Source organism: Ictidomys tridecemlineatus, chromosome 1 (genome assembly GCF_052094955.1).
Source record: "Ictidomys tridecemlineatus isolate mIctTri1 chromosome 1, mIctTri1.hap1, whole genome shotgun sequence".
Classification (NCBI taxonomy): Eukaryota; Metazoa; Chordata; class Mammalia; order Rodentia; family Sciuridae; genus Ictidomys; species Ictidomys tridecemlineatus.
Window position 1 is genome coordinate 69,155,831 of NC_135477.1, and position 22,682 is coordinate 69,178,512.

Consider the following 22,682-nt stretch of genomic DNA (forward strand, 5'->3'; position numbering starts at 1 on the left):
GAACTCATTGAACAATGAGAACTTTGCAATTTCAAATACTTGTACAATACTTTGAAGTAACCTTACAACTTCAAAAGAAAATTCAAAACAAGTCACCATAATAAACTTTGAAAGTCACAAAAACTGCCTTTTGTATTTCTAAAAGAGGCAAAATTTAGCAAGCAAATAATAAGATGGACCCATAAGAAATTCCAAGTATAGCCCAATATAAAAACAAACTAAAATACAAAATCTGAGGGCTGGGGAAGTAGTTCAGAGGTAGAACCCATGTTTAGCATGTACAAGGTCCTGAGTTCAATTCCTAGCACCGGCAAAAAATAAAGTTCTATGGGTGTGCATAAACATAATTCCAAGGTAGATTAATGAAAATGTTTTTAAGCAAGAATCAACTAACTTATTCAAACTGGATTTGTACCAGACACACATTTCAGGTATCTCTTCAACTACTCCCTTTTCTGGGGATTCTGCCACAACCTCCAGTCAAGTTATCTTTTAACTGCCATTTCTGTATCACTTGACACACACACACACACACACACACACACACACACACACACACACACACACACACAGTTGATTGGATGTGAAGGAAAGTCCAACCCAAAGAAAGTTATTGAAACTGGCCAGGAGCCTATGGCTAAAATGATAGACTCAGCCAATTTAATTATTTGCCTCAAGAATGGAAATCAAGAAACTCTAAAGGAAGTCACCAGTCAGATGTCTCTGCCACAGACAGCAGGATCTAGAATTGGAGCCCAGTGGGTTCCTAACCAGGGAGTTTTTGGACATCCTTACCTCCTACCTTTTCTCAAGTGAAACTCAGCTGACTTGTAACAATAACAACCACCACCGAAGTTTATGACAGTAACCTACGTTAAATTTTTATAGAAAGACATGTTTACTTAGTTAAGAAATAATTACCTTCTTTTAGACAAACGGGAGGAAATCCCTTATTTCACTTAGTAAGACATCAGAGGCATAGCTTTTAAAGAAATGCATTTATCACTTTTCAATTTCTTTCCTCAGGGTTCTCACTGATAGTAAGAAGTCAATTTTTGAGAAGGTCTCTAAATTCTCATTTCTGGTTTATAATCCCAGTATAGACAGCATCCGATGTATCAATTCCTTCACAAAGTAAATGACAGTTTGAGGGGCAGTACTAGAAAATATTTGTTACTATATGGGCTGTCATATGACAAGAAACAATATTTCATCCTATTAAATATTAAATTCATAATTAAAACTAACAAATTTTCCCACTAAAAATTTTTTGGTGTGGGGGGAGGTGTGCATGTGTGGTACTGGCTATTAAACCAGTAGCACTATCCCACTGAGCTATATCCCCAACCCCCTTGTTTTTCATTCTGAGACAGCATGTTGCTATGTCACCCAGTCTATCCTGTAACTTGGGATCAAGCCACTCAAGTTGCTGGGATTTTTACAATGGGCATTGCACATAAATATTCTTAAATAAATTAGTTCCCAGGCTGTCTCATTTCAGTTATATGTACACAGAATGTTAGAATTTCTCATACTGTTTTATTTCTACATTTTTTTCATTAAAAATACATACTTATACTGAATGCCCTGCCTCTCCCTTAGTTTAAAGAAACTAAACAGCAGAGAGTGTTATTCAATTAGTCATTAGAGGAAATATTTAGAGGAGAAGAAATAGTGCCTACAATCTTAACTATAATATTTTCAGTACTCCACTTTGGGGGTGAAGGCCATGGTAGCAATACAAGACACCAGAACTCCAAATACCTATCTGGAATATTCTTGATATTTTTAACATAAATAAAAAGATCATTTATGTCAGAGTCTAAAACTGTAACCATTCAGTGAATAAAACTGCTCAAGAAATAGTTTTTAAAGAATATCAGGAAAAACTGTCCGGGACTTGGAAATGAGCAAGAGACTCCAAAGTGTCCTTTCAGTGGTGTGCTAGACATTATCTGGAGGGGCCTGTGGGGATCATCTGAGTCACTAAGGCTCTGCACCTCTAACTGACTCTGTCACTGACAGAAGTTCAAAGCAATTGTCCACAGCACTGGAAATAAACGTTGTCCAGTAGAGATGCCTGGAATAAAAGATAACCCCAAACACTACATTTTATTATTCTCTGGACTTCAATTAATTTTGTTATCTACTGATAATTTCAGGGTTCTTGGATTTTCTTTGCCCAGTTCCTCAAATTCTCCTTTAATTTCCTCCAGACCTTTAAACTTCTCAAAATAAGGGCTTATGATTTTCTACTCAGACCTTGATAAGATTTCTTTGAAAGGAAATAGTACAAACATTAAAAAGAAATAGATTTCTCTTTACAGAAACAAATAGTAGGAGGTTAATTATATCATTAGTTTTTTCTAAATAAGAAAACCCATCAACTAAAAATTCAACAGAGGAGTTTCTTGATATAAGTAAACATAATACATGAAATACATTTACACAACGGATTTACACAGTTGAAATCACAAATATTCTTGCAAGTAACAATCTCCTACTGAGACTTGAAAGAGATCTATTTGTGTAATTTAGAAAAAGTGTGATTTTAAACACAACTTTTCAAAGTTACAAAAATTCATCCCAACAGAAGCAATGTCAACCTTCATGAATATGTAAAACTGACCCTGTTGCAACCACATAGTTAGTTTGGAGAAGTGAAGGTTTCACAAACTCTTAGAACTGGCTGGGAGTCACCTTGGTCACTCCTTCCCCCTCTTCAATTGCCATTCTCTCCTCCCTGCCCATCCCTTCCTAGATGTCAGTCATATCCCATTGAAACCCCTCCTTTGGCTGTAATTACTTTTTTTTCTTTGTCCAAAAATGTCTCAAAGCCTTGAATATGCTAATGGCTACTATGAATCTCCAACAACTCACAAGCCCTTATTTCTCAGAACTTAAGCAAATTAATGTCCTAAAGAAACTGATGCACTTAACTAGGCTCTTGGGTTCCCTCCACTGCATGTATTTCTCCGCTAAAAAATAAGTGTCCATATAGGTCAGCCAGGGACCAAAAAAAAGGCTTCACCTGACTCTCTGAATCTGCACAAGAATCATTCTTACATTCACTCACTGCCATGATGAACTAAATCCATATGGTTAAAGCAGCAGCGCCAAGGTTTACAAAGCATTGTGCCCCTCAGGAGGCCCGGGTTAAGACAGAAATCCTCAAGTGGTTCAGTTATTTAACAATATATTGGACTTATATAAGTGAAAAAAAAGGTAACTTTCTGGCCTGGATATTTTATTTTCTCTTTTGGTAAGTGAAAATCTTTCTAGAACATATTATATATACATTCCCCACCTTACTTCACCCCTGTTTGCAAAACTAAAAGTTCTTGGAACAATATTTAGAAATAAAAACATTCCTGGGAAAAAAAATTACTAATAACCTTATCCTTGGTAAGAAACACCTACCATTTTGAATAATTTCTCTCTAGTCTTTGAGACTAGCACCAGAAGTGGCTCTTTGATTCCCTAATGTGTATCTTAAAGAACTGTACCCAACACATATTGTTAAATAAATGCTTGATTACATTCTGTATAATTTCTATTTATTTGCTTGCATACTTTGCTATATTCTATATACTAATCTTCTATATCCTTCAGGACTATATTTACTGTTTTATATTGTCCATGTCACAACATTTGAACATATTTCTAGGGTATAAAACTATTAACTATTATTCTACATTTTGGGGTGAGGAGTACTGGGGATTGAATTCAGGGGCACTTGACCACTGAGCCACATCCCCAGTCCTGTTTTGTATTCAAAGACAGGGTCTCACCGAGTTGTTTTATGCTGAAACTGGCTTTGAACTCTCGATCCTCCTATCTCAAACCCCCCCAGCCACTGGGATTACAGGTGTGCGCCACTGTGCCCAGCCCTATTCTACATTTTTGTCACTGTCTTTATCTCCCTCCCCCCCCCCTTTTTTTTTGGTGGGGGGAAGATGGCCGATTTACTGTTTTATGGAGTGATTTTTCTGAAAAATTCTGGGAAACATATTTGGGTTTTACTAAATTAAGTGCACATATGTATAAAATTTCACAAGTTATTTACACTAATGGTGTATCCTAAAAGTTTTCCCATCTCCTTAAATATATTTTGCCATACATTCTGATTTTTTAAACAAGAACCCCTGAACCCAATTTACATATGGTCTTCATGAATCAAGATTATCATTAAAATTATCAATTACTCAGTGATGGAGTACTTGCCTGGGATGCACAAGACCCTGGGTTCAATACCTAATATCACACATACAAAAAAAAGTTTTTATGATTACAAATTACTGTAATGGACTACAGTTATGAGTAAAGATGATATATACAGAAATCAGAATGAACAACCCCAGGAGATATCCTAAATCTATTATTTGCTTTATTTAAGAAATTCCCAACATCAGGACTTTAAATCAGTGTCTCTCCCTCATGAACTTAAAAGAGAGATAAGATAACTCTTGATCTAGATGTTTACAAAGTGAGTTAACTATTCAAACAATTCTCCCAAGTTACATTTCCATCCCCTATACAAGAATAAAAAAGACAATTATTTTGAATTAGGTGGTTTCAAAACATCTCTGATTTTTGATCACTTCTGAAAATGTATTACAGTTTTAGTGAACTAGTCTTTCCCACTGTCAGTAAGAAACACATATCCCGCCAACACCCCCAAATCTGTATTTGGGGGCTTGGAGGTGGTTTACTCCAAAGCCTGCAAAATGCTCTCCTATTGTTCATCACAAGACATTTCTTCATTGGTCACAGTTTCCCTATACTGCAGTTTAACTGATTCACTACTACCCAATTTCATGCCCCACCAACTCCATGAGATTAAAGATCCTTCTTAGAAAGATTATAATTGTTTGGTGACCTTCCCTCAATAATGATTCAACTTCTTCATTAATCTGTTACAAAATACATTTCATATTTGATAGGCACACTATTAAACAAGTAGGACTGATGTTGTGAGGAAGAGGGTATTTTACCAGAACTAGCCAATAACCCTGAAAGTGGACAAAGAGTGTTCTAGTTACCTAAGTGGATGTAAGAAAGTCATCTTTTATAATTATCTTTCACTGACAATCAGAAAGGGTATGAAAACCAACAACACCAGAAACAACTGGCAAATATCTACATCCATTCATCCACAACTTGTAAGTCTATCTTCCACACAGCAAAAACATTCAACAAATTCTCTAGAACAAGTGGGTGCTCTTATAAATAATAACATTTTTTCATTCACCAAAAATTCTTTCTTCTATGGGAACCTTCAGAATTTGGATATATAAGATTATTCAATATATTTCCATCTACTAAATTCTGGGGAAGCCTGCTTCCCAAATACATGCTAAGGTACCAGTGACAAGTCCTATGTAGGCAATCAGGTTTGTCAGTATGATAGAACTGCTTAAGGAAAAGACCATGTTTGAAATACCTTTTCCAAAATAGCCACAAACAGGTTCTGAAGTTTCATGGTGTGCTGTTTCAACTCAATTACATCAATCCTTCAAACTTCTCCCTCTGAAAGGCCAAAATCACTCATCAGAAAACAAATATGGCACCAGGCCCAATGGTGCACACCTATAAATCCCAGTGATTCAGAAGGCTGAGTGAGGCAGAGGATAGCCAAGTTGGAGACCAACCTGGGCAACTTAGAAAGATCCTTTCTCAGGGAGTGGGGTTGCAGCTCAGTGGTAGAGCACTTGCCTAGTATGTGTGAGGCACTGGGTTCAATTCTCAGCACCACATATAAATAAATTAATTAAATAAAAGTCCATCAACAACTAAAAAAAAAAAAAAGAAGAAGAAGAAGAAGGAAAGATCCTGTCTCAAAATTGTTTAAGCAGGGTACCTTTTTAATAAAGGTAGGTCAGTGGTACAGTGCCCCTGGGTTAGATACCCAGTCCGCAAAAGAGAGAGTGAGGAAGAGATGGGGAGAGAGAAGGAAAGAAACAAACAAACATGGCTCAGTCAAACACATTAAACTGAAGTCAACCAGTAATTTAAAAAAAAAAAAAAAAAAAAGGGCCCCAATCTTGAGTTCAGGGATGTGGGCTGAATCCAGTCAGTTAACAATCTGCCTTCTACTTTGAGAATGTCTTTGTTTTCTCAGGGACTTGGAGAGAGAACAAAGGAGTTGGTTAAATCTGTAAATCAGGGAATCCGGTGAGATGCTATCTCTCATCTCTGATTCTGGATTAAAATGATTTACAATTATTCCACTTATTCTAAGTATTTCAAATTATGATCAAGAGTTGAGTTTGATTACTGTTGATTTAAAAATTGCTATGGGAGGCAATATAGTGTAATGTTAAGAAATAAGCTTTGAAATTAAGAAATGTAAATATGACACCTCGTAAAAGACATTCAAACTAAGAGAGGGCATTTCTAGGTGGTACAATCATTGAGGTCCCTACTGACATTTAGAGGGTAAAGTCCAGGGAAGTTAAATATCCTCAAATGTGTGGGACAAGCCCACCCACGGGTCTGCCTCAAGTAACACCTGTGAGGAATCTAAGCTTCAGACCACATGGTTTTTAATTTGCTGTGAAACCTATCATTTAATTCTGAGCCTTGAGTTCCTGAAAGGTAAAATGGGAATAAAATTACTGACCTCAAAGAATTCTTGTGGAGACTAAGGTACGAGGACATGGTTTGGGCTTTGGAGCAAGTCCTGGTTCGACTTCCTAATAACTGTGGGCCCTTATGTACTCTGTTTAACCTCTCCAGCTTCCTCATCCAGGAAGAACTCAGGCAAGCTGCAGCAATTTGATAAACAGTGGCTCAGTACAACTTAGATGATGTTAATATTGGTGCAGGCCTAATTATTAATGAATGATTCCGCTCCATGGCCTCTCCAGACTGAGTTATGAAACCCAGGCATGCATTTTCAAAAGCCTAGTAACTACACCCATATCAGATCACTTTGACAAAAATAATTAGTTAAAAGAAGTAGGTTTCATTTATTAGTGATATTAATTGACATTTTAACAAACTGTCTTTCAAGATAATCTGAAAACTGATGTTAAAAAAAATATTAATAGCAATATACATAGAGGTTTCCAGATGTTTCCCACAGGTGTTTCCTACATTATGTTTTCCATAATGGATCAATACAATATGCCAATAGTCCAGAGGATTAAGTGGCAAAAAAGCCCAGGTTCCAAACTCCAGGTGATATGCTGGAATATCTAAGCCGGAAACAACAACAAAATCCAGTACCAGTTTTTCAAATACCCTCACACGTTCCCCACTAAGATAAACTTTGGAAAGACAGTCAAAACTAGCAAACAACGTTTGCATAAATCTATTGAAACTAGTAATAAGTTTAAGACCTCAATAGCAGATTGGTAAACATGCATGAAGCTGAAACAAAAATGTCTCATGAACTGATGACCCACTGTGCAGGTGAAAAATAGAGCAATGTGCACACGCCTGTAACCCCAGGGCTTAAGAGGCTGAGATAGGAAGATCAGGAAATCAAAGCCAGCTTCAGCAACAGCGAGGCGCTAAGCAACTCAGTGAGACCCTGTCTCTAAATAAAATACAAAATAGGGTGGGGCTGGGGCTCAGTGATTGAGTGCTCCTGAGTTCAATCCCCAGTACCCACCACTAGATTTCCATAGGCTGATATAGAATTATCTCCAAGAAGAATTATGAAAGAATTACACAAAAAAAATAAATAGATAGATAGATAAAAAGAAATAATAGAGCAATGCAATCCTTTACCCACAATCAGCTGCAGGTCCTCCGAAGCTCAGAACTTTCCACTAACAGATACTCAGCACAGTTCTCAAGAATTACAAAGCTCCTCATCCAGCAAAGTGAATGGTCCCCATGCTCACTGTGGTTAGCTAGTAGTTCTTAGATTGTAATGGGGTATTCAGGGGTCAGAATCAAGACTGTGAAGTCTCTGTGAGGGGGTGACTTATCAATGATTAAATTGTACTGCCCTGAAATAAAATTGGGTTAAAATACCTTGATTTTGTGGGAAAATGTTGTCAATAGAATGTGATATATTTAATCAGCATATTTTCACAAATGTAAGAGGAATGGAAACCACATTAATCAAGCTAACTTCTAAAAGATGACTGGTGGTTCACACAGTATATGTTTAAAATCTAGTTTTACAAAGCCCAAGAGTAAACCTCTCTAAATATATGTCTACCTAGACATAGAAGTTATTCTGCAGATATATGGAGGCAGATGGAAAATAAGGCACATAAATATATTCCCCTCACTGTTGTTTATTATAAAAGCTTTAAGGTCCAAATAGGGACCTGTCAAATAAATTCTGGTCTTTCCATAGATTGAAATTATATAGCTATTAAGACAATTAGATTTCCATGGGCTGAAGTAGAATTATTTCCAAGAAGAATTATGAAAGGAAAAGAGCAAAATTTAGAACAGTATGCATTTTACACACAGAAGATACTTAGATCTGCACAGAACATTCACGGAAAAATACAAATCAGAAAATTGAAACTTTCATGCTGGGCCTGGTGGCACATGCCTGTAATCTCAAGCAGCTCTAAAGGCTTAGGTAGGAGGATTGCAAGTTCAAAATCAGCCTAAGCAACTTAGCAATGCCATAAGCAATTTAGTGAGACCCTGTCTCAAAATAAAAAATGAAAACAAGAGCTGGAGATATGGCTCAGTGGTTAAGCACCCGTGGGTTCAATCCCCAGTGAAGGGGGGCAGGGAACAGAAAGAAAGAAAAAAAGAAAATTGAAACTTTCTCTAGGAAAGAAGGAAGAATTGGGGCAAAAAGGAAGATTTTCACTTTCCTTATACTTCTATGTTGCTTTGCCAACTTTTTAAAGTTATATTATATATTTCATTTTTTTTAAATTTAGAAACAAGAAGCAATTTCTCTTTAATAAAAGAGCCAGTGTTCCTTACCTGTCAGTTTTCCTTTATTTTGATCCCAACGTATGAAACGACAAGAGGACCAAGGCAGGCAGATGTTGCAGCTGCGTACTCCTCTACATAACTGCCAACCACCTTTCCTAACTGTGAGTGCATCAGGCAAATGTTTGGCAGCAGCCTGCAGGAAACAGGCCCACAACGCATCCAAAAAGTCCATTTTTGTACTCTGGCATAAACGATTCTCTAATGGCTCTAAATGTCTTATTGCCTTTATTGTCAAACTGGTTGTAGTGCCAAGCACATTCACTGCACATGATATAAAAAGCACTCTGCTGGTTGCGGGCTGTTCTTTATACCCCAGCCAAATGCCTGAGGAATTGCCTAAACCTGTTCACATCAGTAAATATCCACACACAGCTATTCTAAACAGAGTCACATGATGTACTCTATCACCACCCCATCCCATGCCACCACACCCCACTATCACCCACCCAGAAAAGCAATGACACACACAGCACTTGTAAATGTCCCCAAATGACCCATTCCTCAACAAAACTTAGGCCAGCACAGATAGATGATAATGTGCAGTGGCTGTCATATATCCCAAGTAGGGATAGCCAGCCAGGCATAGCTGCCACGTGCCCCCATCCCCATTTAAAGAGCATTTTTCAACCTTCCTACACCATATTCCAGGAGATAATATGATACTGGGAGAATAAAAACCCTTCCTACTTACCAGCACCTAGTCCCGGACCATTCCAGATCCATTCAGCATGAGCTATGCAAACGTAGACAAACTGTTTAGCCTGATCCTGGAGGTCCCCATTTACAAAATGGCACCAGGAACACCACTCAACTCCAGCTCATAGAGCTACAGTGAGGATAAGGCACATAAAGCTGTTGGTATGCAGGTAGCCCTCCACAGGCAGGTCAACTAGAATAGTTGCCATCATTGTCGGGCATGAACCTGGGATGGCCTCTCTTTTGTCTTCCAAATTCCACTCTAGTTTCCACCCATTAGTAAAAGTGACCTTAAAGGGGCAATAAGGAGAAGTGATTCTAGTTCCCTCCCCACCTCCCACAGAAAAGTTACAAATCCCCACTATCATTAGAACTAGGTCCAGAGTCCTCCAAGCAGACCTCTCCAAGTCTCTCTTTAATCATCATCACTAGAAGAACTCTGGATCCGCTCCTGACTTCCCCCAAAATGAGGGCAGTCTCTGCCACATGCTCCCAGTGCTCCTCTGCTGAACTTCCAGCACTTACAAGTAGCAAGCTCTGAAAAAGGACCCTTCCACACTGGATGTGTGGGCTTCATCACCACCACACTGCTGGTACCTCACCCACTGACAACTCAAACAGCTGTGGACTAACGGGTCCATCTTCACAAGTACAACACCAACGAACCATAGCAGTGGTAAAGCTGGGAGACAGGACAACGGGCTCCCGGGCTATCACACTGAGTATTTCCCTGTGGAAAGGAATGGACCCCGTGAGCTTCTATAAGGTAGGTTAAGAGCCAAGTGGGCACTGGCTAGATTCCACATCCTTCAGCTGACCCACACAGACCAGATGATCCACCCACCTACCCCTAACAATGCACGTACCTGAAGCACAGGACTCCTGGTTACAGGTTTCACTCTGGAAATATCCACTTAACCTATCTGCATGTGAGCCCCAAGTTATTTCTGGTTTTGCTTTTCCTCTCAGGCTGCTAAAAACACTCAGAGTGAAAGTATGCTGATATCACCCTCCAGAGAATTCAGTTCCTAAGAAAAGTGTACTTGTTTTGAATTGGACATGATAAAGAAAATTCAGACTTGGAGCAAGTTGAGGGTTAGCAAAATCAAACCCAAGGTCTGGATCTCTTCCTACCCCTTGCTTCTCCAACCAATCTGTGAGGGTGTTGGAATATCTTCATTTGTGAAATATGTCACAGGAGGGAATTCTTCAGAAGGAAAAGTTCACAGCCAATCAATTCAAGTTTTTCCTCCTTTTTAAATGTATTTTTTAATGGCAACATATACATAACATGGTTAAGATGATAGATTTTATTAAGTATATTATTCTGGGCATTAAGAACATTCACATTGCTGTGCAGCCATCACCACCAGTTGTCTCCAGAACTTTTTCATCATCCCATCTGAAATTCTGTACCCATTAAACAACAGCACCTCATTCCCCCTTCTTCCAGCCCCTGAAAACTATCATGACTAGCCTATGTACCTCCTGTAGGTATTTGTCCTTTTGTAACAGGCTTATTTTACTTAGCATAATGTCTTCAAGTTCACCTGTGTTGTAACATGTGTCAAATTTTTCTTCCTTTTTAAGGCTGCATAATATTCCATTGTGCGTCTATAGCATATTTCATGTAGCCATTCATTTGTCAATTAACTTGGGGGTTGCTTCCACCTCTTAGCTATTATGAATAATGCTGGTATGAATACAGATGTGCAAATATCTCTCTTTAAGACCCTGCTTTCAATTCTTTGGAGGTTAATATACCCAGAAGTGACACTGTGGGATTAATTCTACTTTTAATTTTTTTGAGGAACTGTCACACTGTTTTCCATAACAGCTATAGCATTTTACAGACCCACCAACTGCATATAGGGTTCCAATTTCTCCACTTCCCCATCAACTCTTGCTATTTTCTGGTTTTACAATAATAGCCGTCCTAATGCCAATTCTCTATTTTTTTAAACCTTAGAACTGGTTAATTGAATTAAGCTTTCATATCTATGCACCTGGATAAGAATGTCAGAAAACCCGATTTTCATAAACCTCAGTTTCTTTACTTGTGAAATGAGACTTTAAATACCTAGATCTTAAAGGTTTGGAAAATTATATTTCAAAATGGTAGAAAGCACTGAGCTGGGGTGCCCAGCAACAAAAAAGCACTAAAAGAATGACAGAAGATGAGAGGAGGAGGAAGTTTCATCATTACTGACAACCACTAAAGTTTAAGTCATAGCAAACCTAATATACAGGACTTAAACCAATCAATCTCCACCCCACCACCACCGAATAGGCAGGATGTCAGCAAATAAGCAGTGGTAGCAAAGCACAAAATTACACCTTTTTTCACAGTCTGAAAAAGTGGTAACAAGAGCTTGTCACATATTTTAAATTATCCTAAAACTAGTTGTAGAGCAAAAGGGTAGAGGCCATTTGTAAGACACAATTGTTTTTCCCTCTTGGTTAATTAATTTAAAAGTTAGGGCCAAATGGAGAGCTTTTAAACGTATGGCTTGGGCTAAATTCATATAGTCTATTAAAAAAATAACTTGATCTGTTGAAAACCATCTACATGTCTTTTACTTTATCTGTTTCTCACTTAAATTCACAGTATTTGTGGGAAAGTCTAACAATCATGTGTCTCAAACTCTCCAAATAACTTCTATTAGTTCTGTGTCTAGAAATTTACTAATAAATTATAAGAAAATATAAAATATTTTGGAAGCCAAAGCAATTATAAAAGAAGATGTATAAACACTTCACATTTTAAACAAATTAAATAAATAGAAATAGATTTTAAAATAAAAGCCAAATCAAAAGGACGCTAATTCATCATCAAAACACTTCAAGCCTCTTGGCATGTATGTCCGGGTCCTCTCCTGCCATCAGACATTTTTCTAAACATTTTACATTTATTAACACTTTTAATCTACATAAGGCTTCTGGTTTGGGTTCCATTAATATTATAATGCATTTTAAACTACCCTTTAAAATTCTGACACATTATTTATATACTCCACTGAGAAACAGTCAAGTAAAATAACACTTTATTAGCTCAGGTTTCTAATCTTCATCTTTCCACCTCACCTACAGAAGTACTTCCAGCCAAACAAAGAAATGGTTCAAAAATCGGGATACCCTGATAATGACGTTAGTTCAGGTTTATTAGTTTGGGTTTAATCAGGAAACTCTTTTTTCTTCAGTAAATGTTCTTTGAAAATGCTTCAAAATTACTTTCCAATTTCCATAAAATTAAGGTATATGGGTATGTAATTCTAAAGCTTCCTCTAGTGGTTCAAGATTTAATGAGGCATCTCAGCTGGTTTTTCTTTTTTTTTTTTTTTTTAAAGAGAGAGTGAGAGAGGAGAGAGAGAGAGAGAGAGAGAGAGAGAGAGAGAGAGAATTTTTAATATTTATTTTTTAGTTCTCGGCAGACACAACATCTTTGTTGGTATGTGGTGCTGAGGATCGAACCCGGGCCGCACACAAGCCAGGCGAGCACGCTACCAATTGAGCCACATCCCCAGCCCTCAGCTGGTTTTTCAAAGAATTGTTTAGCCAGTCCCAGGAAGGCTCAGAGTCCCTTCATGAGTGTCCATCATCACTGAATCTCCTTGATTACCAGGGTCAGCCCAAAGAACCGGGCTGAAGTTCCACCAACAACACAACAGACCCTCTCTGATTCCAGAAACTGACCTGTTCATCTGTTTGGTGAGTAAATATTAGCTGAGCACCTGCTACTTGCCAACTATTATGATGGCACTGGAGATGCTACAGTGGAAAAATAGAAAGCTAAAATAGAAAGCCTGCACTCCCTCCCTGAAACTATCCTTTGAGTACTTGGTATTTTATTCTTCCTCCTTTCCATCTGAGTTTTCACTATAATTTGACCACCAAGAAGAAACCATCAATAATGTCAATTCAAGAAACAAGGTACCTGCCAGGCATGGAGGTGCGCAAGATGCCTATAATCCCAGAGGCTCTGGAGGCTGAGGCAGGCAGATCACAATTTCAAATCCAGCCTCAGCAATTTAGGGAGGCCCTAAGCAACTTAGCAAGACCCTATCTCTAAATAAAATATTAAAAAGGGCTGGGGATATGCCTCAGTATTTAAGTGCCCCTTCATTGAATTCCCAGTACAGAGAGAAAGAGATCACCTTACCAGTCAGTCTTTACCTTGTCCCCTTTATTAGTTTTTTTGAAATATGAATCCCACCCCCAGAGGCAACCTAAGTATATCCTTCTCCCTAGTATTGACATTCAGACTAGGGTGCTCTTCAGAGTTACATAACAGCCAGAGAGTCTCTGGCAAGAGACCATGGCCACACAGCTTTGGTCACCTCTTGACTCCCACTGTTTTCACCCTTGTAGACTGTTCTGTGCTGCCTTGTGTTACAAGACATGGTTCAAGCCACCATGACAGGCTTGTGAGTTCTGACAACTTACCCAGAGCCGCTACGTTAGACACCCTCACCCTCTGTCTCCTCCTTGGCTTTCTAACTTTATCAATTGTCTCAATGTCCTTTAGAGAATCAGCTTCTTCCCTGCACAGGAAAACGGACTACACTTAGCTCCTTTCATGACTCTTTGCCTCCTTCAGACTGAAACAGCTCTTGGGCATTTCTTTCATACTATTAATATTTTTGAAGAAGACATGCCAGTTGTTTTGGAGGATATCTTTCAATTTGGACATTAATTATATCTACTTCAATCTGTTTTCTCATAATTAGATTTAGGTGACTCAGATGCAGGGTGACATAAGAGCATCCAGAAGCACAGGATGCCTGCTGTCCCTTATTGGTGATGTTAATTTCGATTCTTATTTAGGGTGTTTTCAGTTTCCCCACTAAACTGTTACTTTTTTTTTTAACCATTACTGTTACATTTGTATGGAGAACAATGACTCTCTCTGATTCCAGGAACTGACCTGTTCATCTGTTTGGTGAGTAAATATTAGCTGAGCACCTGCTACTTGCCAACTAATATGATGGTACTGGAGATGCTACAGTGGAAAAAAAGAAAATCCTTGCCCGGAGGGAGTTTACAGCCTAGCTGGGAAAGGCAGGTGTAGAGCTAGTAAAACATAAAGCATATACTGTGTGCTCTGGTGACAAGGGCTTCCGAGAGGATAATGCAGGAGCAGATGGCACAAGGAGGGTGAGGGAGGAGAAATCACATCAGCAACTGCCGTTGTGCCCTTCAGTCGACTGCCCAAAACAGTGCAAACGAGGTCTTCCTACAGTGGGAATCCTGTCTCCTCACTTCCTGTTTCAAATCCAAGGCTAGACTCCTCTGTGAATGTTCAGGACCCCCACAGAGTGCCCCAGCCGCCTTGTGCTTGAGTCTCATAATTTATACCATGGCAATAACACCTATTCTTCCTCTAAATGTGTGCTGCTGTGGCCCCCACACCTTGAGGCAGGAGGATAGAGTCAAGTTTAAGTTGGTGACTGCTGAGAGATAAGGATAACACATTCCAGGCATAAGAAAAATGTCAGGAGGACATTCCTCAGTCAAATTCACTGTTCAGGACAAACAATGGGAGAGCACTGAACTGGGGCAGGCAGATCTGACCTCTGGTGCTTTCTGGAAAGTAACTGAGACCCTCATTTGCCTGGTAAGGCAGAGGCACAATGCTAAGGATAGTTTAAACTATGTGCAAACAGTTTTGGCTGAGTGCAAAAGGGTGTACTTCAACCTATGAATGTAGTAATTTCTAGCCCCAGAACATATATATACTGTCCCCCCACCCCCGCCCGCTTGATTTCTTTGCTACTCCACCTATGGAGTAGCCACCTTGATACGTGAATGGATATAATAAATAATTCTTACTAACCTCCTCTTTGCTAGCTGTGTTTGATTTCTATCCTGTATGAGTTAAAGGACCCACTGAGCTGATGATTCATGTTCCCTCATCCCACACAAGGGACTTCTTTCTCTTGTCATTCATAGCACCTCCTCCAGGAGATCCTTCAAGGCCGAGAAATGCAGAGATTGTGGGAATGTCTAGCTCACAAACTTTATCATTCAAACAGTAAATAAAAGGGGCTCATAGTTATCTAAATTTAAGAAGCAAGTATTTATATTATCAATGTGATGGGTTGTATACAAAATTTTGTATTATATGAAAACCACATCTATCACATTTTTTAATTAGGTAGGGTACTTGGTGAAGTATGTTATTTTTCCTTTATCCAAAGTTCATTAAGGACATTAATTTGCAGAGATAATTCTATATGGTTAATGCACAGACCAAGAAAAATCAGCAGATAATTCTTGAGCTAAAATAACTTATAAACAAATCACAAGTATGGACAAAACATGAACACCCCCAAGGCAAGTAGTGCAGAATTCCCACCTACATCCACCTACTGAGTCACACTTCAATTTGATTCAACAAGTCATTTCTACGTCCTTATAAGGCACTCTGCACTGCCCCAGTGCCGGTGCCACAGGAATTTCCAAAAAGTGTGAGACAGGAGCTCCACTTTCAAGGAGGTCAGAAAACGTGGTGAGATGTTAAAACGCACGGTATCATTAAAACCCTCAAGAAAAAAAAAATCTTCGGATTACTTTCTGGATAATTAGACATAATTATATAAACAATTACAGTTTTAAGTATGGGTATTTAACAAAATTGCCCCTCTTGCTTCACAGTCCATTTTTGTTGTGTACATGCATGTTTGGGGGGAAGGGAGGTGTTGGGGGTTTTATGTTTATTTCTTTAACAGAGGCCTTGATGTGTCTTTACTGCCTAAGATAACTGCAATTTAGAAATGTCTGCAGTGGGCCTTGCTTCCTCTCTGCCAAGAGAATCTGAGTGCCCAGGCCCCTGTCTGTTCTTCCATGAATTCCCTCCTACTCAGACAAGCTATCAGTCTGTAGCTAAGAGTGGTCAAAACCACTTACCTGCTAATCCTCAATACTGTCTGTAAAGTGATGACTTGAATTATCATTTCTATCTAGTATCTCCCCACACAAAGAAGATTTACAAATGAAGAAAGAAAAACAGCAAGAGATGTTAGTAGAGAAAGCTGCAGACCTGGGCTCATCCCACAGCTGAGCTTCTGAGGGACACCAAGGGAGAAGGGGGCACAATCCCATTGAGCACCTAGTTCCTCCCATCTGTGCACATGAGAGAAGAACCACACTGCAGGCTCATGTGCCCTTCCTTCTCCCTACCTTGGAAGTTTTATCTTTCAGGATTGCCCACTAAGTAACAATTATCTGTCCACTTTTCACATTTTCCTAATCAGCTATTCTAAAATTTGCCACAATTTTAGAAGTTCCCTATTTAAACTGTGCAGATATAGCCAAGAGTAGTGGCATACACCTGTTACCCCAGCAGCTTGGGAGGCTGAGGCAGGAGGATCATGAATTCAAAGCCAGCCTCAGCAATGGTGAGGCACTAATCAACTCATTGAGACCCTGTCTCTAAATAAAATACAAGATAAGGCTGGGGATGTGGTTCAATGGTTGATTGCCCCTGAGTTCATTCCCTGGTACTCTCCCCTCACTGCCAAAAAAAAACAACAACAGCAACCAAAAAAAACTATGCAGATACAAAATTCTGTCACAGTAAAGTATTATCAGGGGGAAAGGGAAGAAATACCTTCCCTTTCAGTTTCCAGATTCTTAATTTCAAGTGTTTTAAAATGAATGTCCTCAAGACCTCACAGACTTTTTCTAAATGGTGTAAAAATGTGCAATTTAGAAAAACACATCAACTTTTGATTTTAAAAATAGCACCAAAAAGTGGACTGATGTGTCATGGGTTGGAAAATGAACTCAAAGCTCAAATAAGATTCTCAACACAAACCATCTTCTCCTAGGATAATGCAAAGAGAAAGATAGTCAAGCTCCACCTGAAATACAGCTAAGTAACATACCAACAAGAAACCATGATCTACACTAAACACAGCTGCTAGAGAAAACGCAACTTTCACAGAACCATGGGAGAGAACAACTGATGAGCTCCACCTGGTACACAGAGTACCAACTTACCGAAAATGAGAATCCCACATCCCACAAGGAGCTATGAGCACCATGTGTAATGTCTCCACAAAGCTCCGCCCTGGGAGTAAAATTTTATATGTTCATCTTTCTTTTGCTACAGGAAATGATTAGTTACTGCCTGGGCAGGAGAGGGGAAATGAACTTGCTGGCCGTGTGAAAACAACAAAATGCTGTTTTTCTAGAACAGCTGACTAAGAACACACTGTCCTAAGTGCAGAGCAGTGGAGCATAGCTTCCTGGTTCCCAGCTCCCAGCCGCGGGAAGAACAGTGCTGCAGGCCTGGCCTGGTCACCCACATGCAGGCACGACTTCCACAGTCACTGACTGTCACTCCGACAGCCTCAGGGACTGAGTCCTCAGAGACATGGCAGGACTGAGGGCCTGTTTGCCATGTTGCCATGTATATCTAACAGACCATAGAGGTTTTATCAAGGGAAAGAAAGAAGGCCAGGCCAGCTGAGTAACTTGTCTTTGCACTGTGCTACCCTGAAGCTCCAAATCCTGCCATGTCCCTGGGAGCCCAGGAACATGCTACACCTGCCCTGAGAGGAGAGAAGATTCTGAATGAGAGGGCTACAAGAACAATGACCATACTTCCTTGCCTGAAAACTGGGACTCAATCTGACAAATACAGTCACATTTCTGGAATTCATCCTGTAAAATATCTGAAACCAGGACCAGTTACAAACCTTATTGAAGTAGGGTGTGTCTGTCATTCCCCACCTACCTAGCAGGGTTCCCAGGCCCCTCCCCAGCAGATCTGATTCAGTGAGTCTCTGGGTGGTGCCTGAGAACCTTGGTTTCTAACAAGCAGCCAAAGAGATCTTTAAGCTCAGACAAGTCTGGGGAACACGGGACTGGACAATTGTGCCGTAATAACATCAGTATGTTAGCTTGTAAATGATAACACTAATGAATATCAGTCTTCTTTTAATCCTCCAGATAAAACCACTGTTTTGATAATATCCATTTTAAAGACAGAGGAAATGTGTACAAGGTTACACAACTAGTAAGGACAGAGAGGGAACTCAAATAGAGACCCAACTCCAACAGCTGTACTCTCTCCACTATCTGTATAGTGGGTTAGGTATATTAAATGCATTTTCAACTTATGACATCTTCAATATATGATGGACTTAGGAGGATGTAACTCTATCATAAGTCAAGGAGCATACTCAAACATTATTCTAGCTTCTTTTTTCTATCATATCTAACTTGATTTAAAAAAAAAAGAAGAAAAAAAATCAATGTTTTCTATTTGTTCTGCTTTTAAAAAAAAAAAAAAAAGATTTGATCTGCCATATGAATTGTACCCCTATACCCACTCCCTTCCCAACTTCAGGTTAACTTAAAAACTCACTGTGGCTTAAAAGAACACAAAACCCAGAACCCAATATGCTTCATCCAACAAGTTCTTACTGAGCCCCTCCCTGTGAATACAGCAGGGAAGAGACCAGACCCCTGCCCTCCAGGAGCTCACACTTTACTAAGAGGACACACACTATTGGCCAGGAAGAAAAGAAGGCCAAAGGTCTATCAGCTGATGCTGGAAAGTAAGAGGAGAGAAATGGGGGCTGGGATTCAAGTTGCCAGGGAGTCTCCCTAATAAGGGGCCACTTGAACAGAGGTCTAAGGGTGCTGGGAAGCAAGGCTATCTTGGGGGAGAGCATCCCACAGAGAAAGAAGAGGGCCCAGCTCATTCACTGGCCCAAACCACAATCCTCCAAAACTCTCTGTCAGCATAGATAACTCCACACTTGCTCAGGTTTGGGATCCTCCTCCACTCCCCATCTCTGCTGGGCTGAGACACTCTTCCTCTCCTCCTGCAGACCTCAAGCTAAAAACCATGTCCTCAGGTAACTTTTCTGATCTCCCCATCACATGCAGAGCCGACACTGTACACATCATACACTGCTCTTCTCCCAGCACTAATCACAGCCATAATTAAACCATTATTTCTGTAATTTAATGTCTGCCTCATCCCAATAAGCTAATCTCCATGAGGGCAAGGACTGTATAGGTTGCATTCTTTGACCTAGTGCCTGAGAAATGGTCAAGTTCACCATTGGGAAAGATGTGAAGAAATGCTTCTGAGTTTTCTCAGGATAATACAGAGTTACAGTTTTCCACTGTATTGTGCACAACACACTGATTTCCTTCCTGATAAGAAAAGTTAGGAACAAGGAAACAGCTGTACTCAAAAAATAAAGTCCCAAAGTGGGCCCTTCAGACTGTGTTTGGGTTCAGTGTCACTTCATCTTACTATAACCTAAAAGGAAACAATCAAAGCCAGAAGACTGTCCCTCCTAAGACCACATGAGGTCAATCATAAACACCCATTCAGAAGCAAATTAAAGTAATGTGCTGCATGTCCACAATAATTAGAATTTTTTAAATATATGAAAATAACACCTATTCTGTGACAGGAAGTAAAAGGGCAGCACTGCTAGAATCTCACATACCACAGGATTTAAATGTTAGCAGCCACCATTAGATACTCACCCCTCGCTAGATACACTGCTAAGTGTTATCCACACATTGATCTCACATAACTGAGCTGCTCTAAGTGAAGCAATTCTGCAGAGCTCCAAACCTTTGCAAAGCATGCCAGTTAGGACCCAATGTCCCAGTACCAAACGTACCAGCATCCAAAGTGCTGATACCAACCAAGTATGGGGCATTTAGCTGCTCTAGTTCAAGCTGCCCCAGCTCATAGAAACAGGCAGGGGAAGTGACTGGCACAAGATGGCACAGCCTGTTAGTAGCTAAGTCCAGCCAACAACTTGATCGCTGACAGGTCATCCATCCTTCTGAAAGTCTAAACCACCACTTTTTGAGGTCTCAACCCTCAGAGAAAGTGATCAAGTCAAGCTTCCTAAGGAACATTGCAATATTACCAAAATGCTACAGTGCTGCTCAGAGCAGAGCAAAAACAAAACAGGACTCTTTCTTTCTTCTTTGCAGCTGCCACTAATCTGAGTCGCACAACAAGCCTCTTGTCTCTCCACTCCCAAGCAGCTCTTCTGAGCAACAGAAGCCCAGGAACACCGAGGCCCTGGGTGTAGGCCAGAGCTAAACAGGCTAAAAAGCAGGCTGCTGTGACACTACTTTATCAAACACTCTGCAGGGCCAAAACCACAATTTTGCATGCATGATCACACTTCTGTAGAAGAGCAGAATGCATGAAAGAAGGCTGAGCTGTGTGATTCATCCTGCACCCTGATAAGCACCCTGATTTTGATGATTTTCTGCATCTCATTTATACTGAAATGAAGTTTCTGTGGAATCCAGTCACCTCACCCCTTCCCCCAAATTAGCCAGCTAAAAGCAACAGCCTGTTATAACATACCGCCAACCAGCTACCGTGGGGCCTACCAGGCCAGACCAAGCCAGCAATTATATGTTCTTGGTGACATGAAGTTCTTCTGAAAAATTAATCCTAAATGGTCTTACGCCATCCTTCAGGGACTTTAAGCCCCAACATGCTAATGCCCTGGAGCAGCAACACTCAAGAGAACTTCAGCTTTGACCCAGGGCTCCAAAACATTGCTCCTCTGCTTACCATAAACCCAGTTCAGCCTGCAGCAGGTGGAGGCCTACTTAATCCCCCACCACAGAACACCTCAAGGACGACTCACAGAGAGCGACTGCTGAAGGTGGACTCCCACTGGCCCCAGCCACTCAGCCAGAGCTCCCAGCCACCTCAGGTTTAGGCAATGCCTGGATCCTCCAACGGTGGTGTGTGACAACTCCAATGGTGGTGTGTGACACTAATGCTCTATTTAATATGATAGAGACTCATTTTGAGAGGGTTGCTTTTTGTTTTTGTAAGTAAAAATCAAATGAGAAGGTACCCAAGAGCACCTTAAAAACTTGAGGAGCTAAATATTCTAAGGGTATCATTTTGGGATACTGTCCACTCTGAGCACTGAGATGTAGGAATATAATTTTACATTCCAGCACCCTTGCAGTAGGACTCAAGATACAGTAGAAAAGAAGCTAGTCTGACCTGCACTGAGTCCTAGAGCTGTGACCTGGGCAAGTGGCTCAAGCATCTACTGCTCTCATTCATGCACATTCTGAGGTAAACATCCTTCATGGCATCAAAAGTAATGTGAGAAAATGAAGTCACTCCTCTAGCGTAATGGATAACACAGAATCAATAAAGAACTTCCTTTCTTCAGTTTCAAGCACGCCTTTTCTCTTCCCTGTTTATTTATTTATTTATTTATTTATTTATTTATTTATTTATTTTTAGTCATACATGACAGCAGAATGAATTTTGACATATAATACATACATGGAATGTACATACATCAATCATATTGTCAATTCTATTCTGCTGCCCTTCCTATCCTCCTTATTCTCTTCCCTTTTATTAATTTTCCAAATTCTTCTTCTGAAATCAACAATCCACATATCCTCTTACTCTAGGAATTCAGTCTGTTCCCCCTAAGGACCTGTCAGGGAAATTATGCCAAGATATTGTTGGCCCTATGCATGCATGGGTTCCACATGCATAGATTTAATCAAACTCAGAAAATACCCAAGGGGAAAAAAAACCTGTGTCTGTACTAAACACACAGATTTTTTTCTTATCATTACTCTCTAAACAACACAGTGCAATAACTCTTCACATAGCATTGACACTGCATTAATTGTTATAAGTGGTCTAGAGATGGCAAAGTACACAGGGGTATGTGCATGGGTTCTACTTTTATAACAAGGGATTTTAACATCCTCACAACTTGTTATTCATGGGGATTCTACACCAATTTTCCAGGCACACTAAAGAGACAATTGTATGGTCAATCATGGTTACTCCAGCATTGTTTGTGACCTTCAGTGCAAAAATAACACCCACTAATAACAATACTATTATGGCACTTAAAATGAGAAAGTTTGGGAGCTGGAGGTGTAGCTCCTTAGTAGGAAGCTTCCCTAGCACATATGAGGCCCTGGGGTTCGATCCCCATCACTGCAAGGAAAATAATAATAATAAATAATGTCCTAAAACTTTTTATAGTATGATCAAATACAGATTAAGTTTT

The 22,682-nt window shown here is 39.8% G+C and overlaps 1 protein-coding gene across 4 annotated transcripts in view; it reads right to left on the bottom strand.

Annotated features, from left to right (window-relative positions):
• Sgms1 (sphingomyelin synthase 1) overlaps positions 1–22,682 on the bottom strand; it is a 241,629-nt gene that overhangs the window by 141,271 nt on the left and 77,676 nt on the right. Inside the window, exon 1 of one of the 4 annotated variants that reach the window (XM_078042066.1) lies at positions 17,620–17,710. The exons of the other annotated variants lie outside the window; for them this stretch is intronic. The gene's annotated coding sequence lies outside the window, so the exon portion shown is untranslated. Of the gene's footprint in view, positions 1–17,619; positions 17,711–22,682 lie in introns of those variants that run through there. 4 annotated transcript variants of the gene reach the window in all.